The following is an 8,238-nucleotide window of genomic DNA, read 5'->3' on the forward strand; positions in this document are numbered from 1 at the left end:
TTATAGGACAAAAATTGTACCAAATCACAATTCCCTGTGTGTCATTTTGCCTTTCTGCCATAGATAAGCCATTGTCTCTTATATAGGCTGCAAAAGAACCAGTTTGGATAAATGTAAATACATTTTCCTGTGGTTTGGGTTTTTTTTTTAATGCTGAATTTCACAGTTTGTTAAGATAATTTTTGTAGAGCAAAGTTGTAGTATAAACAGAAGTAAAATTGTCTTTTCAGTATTAGTTTCAGAGCTGAAGCAGTTTGAGTACAGTTATCTTTTCCATCTATCCCTTGGGCATAAAGGCAGTGAAAGAATTCCTAAAGAGGGGAAGGAAATTGCGTTGGTCAAGATCAAATTGCAAGCATGCATAATTTGATGTACTGATGATTGTCCACCAGATATCACAGCAGGAGACTTGCCAAGATGTTAATTGTCCCGAGGACTGGAGTTTGATGCTTAACAAACATCTCAGTTTCGTTGTGGAATGAAAGTTATGACAGCTGGAAAGACTCCTTTTCTTAGTTGCATGTGCAGTAGTGAGTAGCATTGAGATAAATCCTGATTTTAAATGAAAATGTCTTCTGCTTGCAAACAGTAGTTATTGGTAGGGTTACTAGAGAGAGGGGAAGTGTAACTTCATAGCTTCAGTATGTGGAGTCAGTATAAAACTCCAGGGTTGACTTTGTGGCTTCAAATCAACTCAGACACTGGGGGAGCACGTAATTTTGTGTAGCTCTTTCTGCTTTTGAAAATGTCAGGTTATATCTTAGAGACAGTCCCGCAGTGAAGTCCTTGTATAAAACAAACCTCTATTTCACAGTCTATGCATAGAAGTCTGCAGGTTGCAAATCTGGCATACTGCAAGTTGGTAGATGTCATTTGTCACCTCTCATGTCCGGACATATGAGCCTACAAATAAACTGGCTACTTTATTTACTGTTTTTTGAAGCAAAGGGGTCAGTCAACAGCCTTGAAAAGACTTACGGTGAATAAAATATTTCTAAACAGAGAAGACTCCCCTAATCTGACTGCTGTTAAGCAAGCCTTCTATTCATCACCCCAGTCCTGAGCAGTGTACATAATGAGAAGAAATACTTCTCCATTTAGGACAGAAATTTTTCTCACTTTGATGTCTAGGATTTCATCACAGATATTAAGAAAACTCTGACTGCAGTAATTGTAGATCTGCTGGTTGTGCAGGGAGCATTAGCCTCATACCAGCCAAGTAGTTGTTGTCCAACTGGAGAATGGTATGGCCTTTCTCTCTGATATTTCCCCTTACCACCAGATGGAGAAGAATCCTTGGACACAAATGTTACCATGTCTGATTTGTTCTAGTTGTTACTGTGGAAACTGTACACATGGGCTTGGATTCTGTTTTGGCTGAAGCAGATTAAACTGCAGAGGGAATAACTGGAATTAACCAAGAGCTATCATACATACGCTGGATTACTGAAGCATGTAGGTGATCAGCATTTCCCATGTGCACTAGTAAAAAAAAGTCAAGTCCTTTTTCTGCATTAATCCTAATTGAATCTCAATATTCTTCTGAAAAAATAAAAAAAAGAGAAATGGTAGCTATGTTTATCCACAGCATATAGCCATGATTCTTTCGGTTTCCTCTCTGTGTAAAACTACACAGAAAAAATGGTCCAGGGTGGAATACATGAATTACTTCATTTGCTGATGAAACTGGTATCTTTGTTATAGTATTCCTATACAGAATTGTTGGAAACAAATGTAAGGACAAATATCAATAAATAATGTTGGGAAAAATAATGGTATCAAACAAGAAGAATTACTGGACTGTAGTGACTGATAGCTGTCTCTTCATCAGGAATACATCCAGATATCTAAAACTAGTGTGTACTTCAAGCTCCATACGTCCATATTGATGATGAGAAATGACAGCCATATTATGGCCATTCCATAATCGCTACTGGTTCCTGAAATGCTTGTCTATCTGCAAGAGATGCTGTCCAGCCATCTCAGCTGATCAAACTGTTAAGCATTTTCTTCCAAAGCAAGAGAACTTGGCATCAGCCAGGAGCTCAACCTGGGGTAGGCAAGATGAGTTGTGAGCTGGGTAGAGCAGCTGTTGAGCCTGTTTTTGTTTCCACTGCTGTTTGCAAGGAGTTATTTACCCTGCTACACTTCATAGGCTGCTCCAAATTGCCATGAGGCTTTTCTTTCTTTCTGCAGCATTCAAGAGAGGCAGGTCTGTAAATTGTCTTCTCTGACTATTCTGAATCATGTTAGCCTGCTCTTTTTTGTATGCATACCCCATAGTGATAACAGAATTCAATCAGGCAGGCAGAGTTGATGTGCCTGCCCTTCCCCATGTGCACCTAAATTCCAGTGTTCACCACCTCTTGGGGAGCTCATACCAGGGAGCAGCTTCACCCTCAGCACCAGGGCAGCTCTTGGGGCTCTCCTGCTGCAGGTGCAGGGAGGAAAACCCTACTCACCTCCCTCTGGGGAATGCCTAGCCTGTGAGAAACCTACGCAGCAGGGAGACCATCCTCTAAGATAAAAATCCCCTTGGACAGTTTTGTTTCTAGCTGCCAGGGAAAATACTGACATTTATCTGTGGCACTGGTGCCAAGTTACATTTAGGCTTGCTCATGCTCAGGAACTTTTTGGCTTGGAGAGAGAAGAAAAATAAAGCAGTTAGGCCACAAGGCTCTTTGTGCCTTTCATTTTGTCCCTCTGGGCTGCTGCCTTTTTCCTTACTCCACAGCAATTCATGTGGGAGGGGAAAGAAGTGACTGTGGCAGAAAGACACAACAGAAACTGGAAGCAGGAACCTGCATATTAGGGCATGGTGACCAGCAAATCTGCCAGGAGCTGGCAATAATACCCAGGGCACAGTAACCTACACTTACAGCTAGGAAAATTACTTTATGTGCTTCCAGCTTTGCTGGCCTGTTTGTGCTCTTACACCTTCCTGGGAAAAGTATGGAGCTGCTGCTTGGTGTCAGTGCTACTGGGCACCTCAAAAGAGTTTCTCCATGCGCTGAATACTTGCCTCTGGGAGGTAAAGAATTTTGGTTTGCCTAAATAGTTCATAGTTCCCAATAATACATTTAATTAATTATTTATTTGATTATTACAACGTGCTATGTATTTTATGTAAATATATTTGCTTCTCTAACTCTGATTTGGACTGCTGGCTTTACTTTCCCAGGAAGGAAGAGGCCTTGGTTTGGGAGAGTGTGTATCCACCCTCTGAGGAATCGCCAAAGGCTTGAAACCCAGGTTTCTCCTGCACTGTACAAAGTGAGGAAAATGCCCTTGGTGATTATTACCTTGGGCAGAATTGAGAATGAGCAACAAATCTGAGGAACACAGTCTGAAAAGGGGTGAATTTGTTTGCTTTCCATCCTGGTATCCTCTCTGCTCTCTCTTACAGAAGGATGTTGGCCTGGATCAGTTTCTGTTTTTGTAAAGGGAGCTTGCCCTGGGACACTGGGGTAGCTGAGAACAACTGCTGAGCAAGGGCATTCCCCACTTCAGTTTGAGCAAAATACTGTTTACCCCATTCTCACTCATTTGCCTCTCCCATTTCCCTGTTTCTCACTGGAGGCGACAGCTGCCTGAGGCATGGGAGTAACAACAGATCCCTCAGCTGACACGGCTGTCAGAGCAGGAAGGGCACAACGAGCCCCACAGAGTGTACCCAGGTCCCTTGGAAATCTGCTCTTTGCTACATGGTCCTGTTACCCTGCCCAAAGTCCTCTACACCCTACACCCAGGGAGATGCCACTGCATGGTCTGACATTCTTCATACACATAACCCACACTGATAGGGCACTCTGGCATTTACTTCCAGGTGCCACTGCCCAGCATGCTTATGCACAGCTGGAGATGATCCTCTTCTTCCCACCACCCTGGGACTGCTTTGAGATACAGAGGATCCCTATGGACATGAAAAGGGGTGTCTCTAATTGTGGTTTCTGGTCGCTGGCTGGTGCCAGGACAAGTGTCCTTCATTCATGGGAAAGTACAAAGAAAGAGGCTCAGCAACTAGACCTGTGGCTGCCTGAGCTCAGAAAGTCTCAGGGTCTCAACTATTGGCACTCAGACTTGGCTTCCTTTGTGTGTCTGGCCCCTTCCTGCTTGCCCACAGTTCTCTTCAGTTTTGCCAGTCTTCTTTGCAGGAGAGACCAGGAGGCTTGGGCCAACGAGTTCTGCTTACACTTGGTGACATGGACTGAGTGCTGGTTCATCAGGACTGGTTTCTGCCTCTCTGTAAGGTTACTTACTCATCACAGACACCACCACCCATGGTGAAAGCCCAGGTTCTCACAGTGGGCCATGAGGGAAAATACAGCTTGCCACTGCCTGGGCCAGATTTGTCAGTGGGACAACTGATAGCAACAAGAACAGGAAAGCTCAGGAGGGGGAGCCCAGCTAAACAGCCCTGGGCATGGCACATGTGTGAAGGTAACTCTGACCTGCCTGCACAAATCATCCTGGCTTCCCATACTTCTATTTTTTTGAGTCCTCCCACTTTTAAATCTGACTTATAAGATTTGCTGCACCTGTCTGTGCCAGCTACATAGTGTGCACACACTGGATCCAACCCACATATCAGCAAACCTGCTGTGCACTGGCAGCTGCTGTTTGGCCTGCCTTTCCAATTGGGAGACAGATGCTTTTGTCTGTGCACTTGTGCCTTAACATGGCATTGGAGCCAATGTGCTGAGGGATGTTTCTACAGCATGAAGAAATTTGTGGTGGAGCCACTTTTCCCTGGAGTTGGTTACAAAACTGTTTCCTCAGATGGTGCAGAAGCCAACCATCAGAAGGCAGAGCCTTTGTTTGTCCTTACCAGCTCCTGCCACATAGAGCTCAGCTAAAGAGGCTCTTAATTTCAATTTTCCTCAGAGACACATTCTCTGGTTTCTTCCCAGACCACAGGATCAAATAATCTTTTGTTCCTTTGTTTCATAGATTCTCCCATCTTTTCTGATTTTTCTTTCATATATTTCCAACATGCACTGAATATTGGCCATAGTTGGTTATTCCCTCACACGTGTCTTGTACGTCTGCTCTGCTACAGGCATTGACTTGCTCCTGTGTTTGGGACAGACATTGCTGTTGTTTGTATGGTCTAGCTACATGGAGATCCCCTATAGAACTATCTTAAATGAGGGGTGACAATTAGTCAAATACAAAGCCATGTAAAGTAAAAAAAGGTAAGAAATTTGAAAACTGGAGGAATGAGAGGCTGGGAAGCAGTGCTGCAGAAAGGGACCTTAGGGTCCTGGTCCATGGCAAGTTGAATCTGAGCCAGCAGTGCCCTGGCAGCCAGGAGGGGCAGCTGTGTCCTGGGGGCATCAGACACAGCATCACCAGCCAGGCAAGGGAGGGATTGTCCTGCTCTGCTCTGCACTGGGGCAGCCTCACCTCGAGTGCTGGGGGCAGTTTTGGGTGCAATACAAGGAGTGTCTGAGATCACTTGGTTTGTTCAGCCTGGAGGAGACTGAGAGAAGACCTTACCACAGTCTTCAACATCCTCATGAGGGGAGGTGAAGGGGCCAGAATTGATCCGTTCTCTGTGGTGATCAGTGACAGAACACAAGGGAATGGCATGCAGCTGTGCCAGAGGAGGTTTAGGTTGGATATTGGGAAAAGATTTTTCACCCAGAGGGTGGTTGAGCACTGGAACAGGCTCCTCAGGGAAGTGGTCACAGCACCAACACTGCTAGAGCTTAAGAAACATTAGGACAACACTGTAAGGCACATGGTGTGATTTCTTGGGCTTGCCCTGTGCAGAACCAGGAGTTGGACTCGATGATCCTTGTGGCTCCCTTCCAACTCAACATATTCTATGATTATATATTTCTAAATGTTCGCTCACAATTGCCCCAGACTACTCACTCAAAGTTAAAAGGAACTCTTTGCTTTGATCCCCATATTCTGCTTCACATATAGGGATGACAATCCTTCACTAGAATAGAAAGATGAAGAAATATATGTGAATCTCCCAGATATTATAATAGTGAGAAGCATAGAAAAGCCTAGGAAGAAGCTGATGGTTTTTCCTCTAATAATTGGACTTGGGTCAGGCAAACATTTGATGAAGAAAAACTCAGTTTTACCATGATTTTTTCTTTCTTTTCCTGCCTAACATTCAGCCCATCTCCTGATACTGTGAGATATGGGGGAATGTGTAACCACATTACAGCAGAAGAGATCCCCTATTCACCAGGGAGCATCTACTGTGGGAATCTCCAGTCGGTTTAAGTTCATGCTCTGCATACATAAGCAGAGCAAACTTGGCAGGCTGAACAGTCTGTCCCTTGGGAATATTGACAGATGAACATAAACTCAATTACCTTGCTTTTTCATTCCAGTTGGGTTACTTGTGCTGTGTAACTAAGTACATCAGCATCTGGAGTCACTCTGAACAACAGGAGAAAACATTCTCTGGTGTTGAAACTAGAATTTCATACAGCATTTATAACTTGCAAAAAGTCAGGGGGCTGGCTGTGCTTTGTTTCCCACCGTCCTGAAAAAAACAAACCAAAACCAAGGTAGAAGGGTCACCATTGCCAAGGCCTGGGGTTTCTTCTTTTGGTATAGCTAAAAGGCTGTTAGCCATTTTGCCATGAGCATGCACAACTGAAAGATGTAAAACCAGCTCCTGAATTTTCCTTACCATTCTCCCCACCACCACCATCTTCACTATCCATCAACGTGCCCCATTGCTGGAAGCTGAAAACACAAAAATAAACATTAGTTAACGAGTTTTGCACCTGGGGGTGGTAAACAAAACTGCTCTCCATGCCTGTGAGCTCTCTAAGGGAAACTCTGCTGTAGGAAAACAAATCTCATCACAGTAAGAACAGGTCTGCCTGGGGTAGGGTGTGTGTGCAGAGAAGGAGAAGAATATTTTCATTTTTCTGATTTCATCATTAGGGAATGATGAGGTACAAAATCTTTCCTAAATGTGTCCCTCCAGTTAGAAAATACATACTTGCCCTATCTTTGTTTTCATTGTAGCAAGAAGCAGAAGTTGATGCTAATCTGATTCCTTACTCCTCTGTAGTTTGGGGCATTTCAAATACATATTTTTTGTCCTGAGATTTTGTCTCAAAGGGAGACAATTGCGACTTTGTCTTGGACTAAGAGAATCAAGACTTTGTCTACAATGCAAAAATATGGTGCATGCTAAACAAAACAAGTCTTTGTGTATCATTGTTATTAAAACATTGTAGCAGCAGGAAATAGCTAGACGTGGACTTTCCTTTGCTAGTTAACTGCTTCTATAGATCTATTAAAGTTCAACTCATTATACATTGAAATCCTATTACAGTAGCTGAATGCTTTGACAAAGAAACAGCCTGTAAGACGGTTCCTTGCAAACTAGTAGCGCATATATTAAATCAGCATGTTCTCACCTTACCGTGTCCTTCATTCAGTCCGCGCTTCTCTGAAGGTGACTTTCACTCCTGCAGCCGGGCGTGCCCAGCGGAGCATCGCCAGGAGCGGGCAGGAACCCCCCGGCACTCTGGCCCCGGGAGCCGCACGACAGGGTCAGGGCCACCCCTTCGGCATCGCTCACCAGAGCCGGCCTCAGTCCCGCTCTTTCAGGAGCTCCTTGGGACTCGTTGGTCAGAAGAAACCCCGCACGGTTTAATGCCCGGGGCAGGGTCTGCTCCTCGGTCAGCGCTCCCCCTCCGCAGGGCTATGGTCTGAAACAAAAGCAAGCTCTAGAAAGGCAGATCTTCCTTGTCGTACATTCAGGGATGGATTTTCTCCTCTTCTTCTGGTGCTGAAATCAGGGAGAGAACTAATTCCTCTGAAGATAATGGAGCAAACCAACTCAAGTGAAAGGAGAATCGGACTGTAGCTCTAAGAAACACCCATTCCTATTACTTCCTAGTTTTTTTTTGGTTTTGTTTTTGTTTTTTTTCCTGCAAATATATAAATCTTTGTATTAGCAGACTTCAAAGATCATAAATCCATAATTGTATGTGCAGACTACTAATGCAGTGCGCTGCTGATGCATAAAACACACGTAGATAATACACAAATACACTCAGGCTGGGCTTAAATTTAGCTTCAACCACACAAAAGATATCTTTATAAGTAAGAATGATGGGAAGAAAGATCTCGTTCCAGACCAGATGAACATCTCATTTTTTCATTAATCCTGGATTTGCCTGATCTGACTTAAATGTGTCCTAAGACATTTCTTAGTACTTTGGAAATTACATCAACATACTTGGGTTG

The 8,238-nt window shown here is 44.0% G+C and overlaps 1 long non-coding RNA gene across 1 annotated transcript; it reads right to left on the reverse strand.

The window, feature by feature from the left end:
* Positions 1 to 6,356: 6,356 nt before the first annotated feature.
* Positions 6,357 to 7,693, reverse strand: LOC135443276 (uncharacterized). The gene is made up of 3 exons (XR_010438939.1): positions 7,404 to 7,693; positions 6,662 to 6,717; positions 6,357 to 6,511 (listed from the first exon to the last, which is right to left on the reverse strand). It is a non-coding gene; the product is annotated as an uncharacterized LOC135443276 (long non-coding RNA).
* Positions 7,694 to 8,238: the final 545 nt, after the last annotated feature.

This window comes from Zonotrichia leucophrys, chromosome 2, assembly GCF_028769735.1.
Source record: "Zonotrichia leucophrys gambelii isolate GWCS_2022_RI chromosome 2, RI_Zleu_2.0, whole genome shotgun sequence".
NCBI lineage: Eukaryota > Metazoa > Chordata > Aves > Passeriformes > Passerellidae > Zonotrichia > Zonotrichia leucophrys.